Raw genomic sequence first — 1,593 nt, forward strand, 5'->3', positions numbered from 1 at the left:
ACTTCCACATTTTTCTCTCTATAGTTTTCATACTTCTCTATACTATTACTCTGCAGCCATTCTTCAAAAGCCCTCTTTTTCTCTTCCACTTTTACCTTCACTCCTTCATTCCACCATTCACTGCCCTTCCTCATGCTGCCTCCAACAACCTTCTTGCCACATACATCACTTGCAATCCCAACAAAATTTTCTTTTGCTAACTTCCACTCCTCCTCTAAATTACCAGTTTCTCTTACTCTCACCTCGTCATATGCCATTTTCAACCTTTCCTGATATTTACTTTTTACCCCCGGTTTTATTAGCTCTTCAACCCTCACTAGCTCCCTTTTACATCCACCTACTCTATTCCCCCACTCTTTTGCTATAACTAATTTTCCTTCCACCAAAAAATGATCAGACATACCGTAAGCCATACCCCTAAACACGTGCACGTCTTTCAATCTTCCAAACATTCTTTTAGTTATCAACACATAATCCATTAATGCCCTTTCTACTACTCTTCCATTTGCCACTCTTACCCATGTATACTTATTTTTATCTTTCTTTTTAAAAAAGCTAGCACTTATTACCATCTCTTGTTCAACACACATATCTACCAGTCTCTCACCACTCTCATTTTCACCTGGTACGCCATACTTCCCAATGACACCTTCTACCTCTCCAGCGCCCACTCTAGCATTTAAGTCACCCATGACAACTACATAATTCCTTCTACCCAGTCCTTCTACACACCTAGTTAATTCATTCCAGAACTCATTCCGCTCTTCTTTACTTTTCTCACTACCTGGCCCATACGCACTGACAAACGCCCAACATTCCCTACCCAACCTAACCCTTATCCACATTAACCTACTATAAGATTCAGGGCCTCTGTAACACGGTTTTTTGGACTTTGCTCCTTAACAAAGCATCGGATGTAGCTGAAAGTTGACATATGTATATTTTACAACCACACACAAATTTTGTCAGCATTATCAATAACCTAAACCCAATAGTTTGAATTTTTATATAGTAAAAATGATCTAGCCGACGCCATGGCCAGTGATAACGAGCCAAGAGTCGAAAACATTCATTACGTAAGCAATGTAAACAGCTTTGGACAAAATTTTGCCCCGCCCATCCACCAGACACCCATTCACCTTCTTCCATCGACTCTGAAACCCATAACATTCAAGACTGGCTAACAGGATCTGGAATTGCCCCCGTGGTTGCAAAACTGCATTTGTCTTACGACTTGCAACTTTTTACAGTCAATAGAAAGCCCGTGGCCATATTTACTATATCCTGAATAGGTAATTATCCAGTTTCTAGTTTAAATCCAATGTTTATGGTCTGATTTGTACCTAGCGTAACATGATTATAATACTTGTAATGTCATTCAGGCTTTTGAACATTTCCATTAACTATTCACTATCCCACCAAGAGAGAGAGAAAGAGAGAGATTGTATGTAAACAGTCTTTATATAACTATTTTGGTTAAAATAAGATTTTTGTACTAAAATCTCCACTAGACCAACGGATCATCCGATATAATTTCTTTTCTTCTTCTTAGGCTGTACGACCGTGTTGGCTATGTTTTGGGCATGACTGCAT

Source organism: Palaemon carinicauda, chromosome 16 (genome assembly GCF_036898095.1).
Source record: "Palaemon carinicauda isolate YSFRI2023 chromosome 16, ASM3689809v2, whole genome shotgun sequence".
Taxonomy (NCBI): Eukaryota; Metazoa; Arthropoda; class Malacostraca; order Decapoda; family Palaemonidae; genus Palaemon; species Palaemon carinicauda.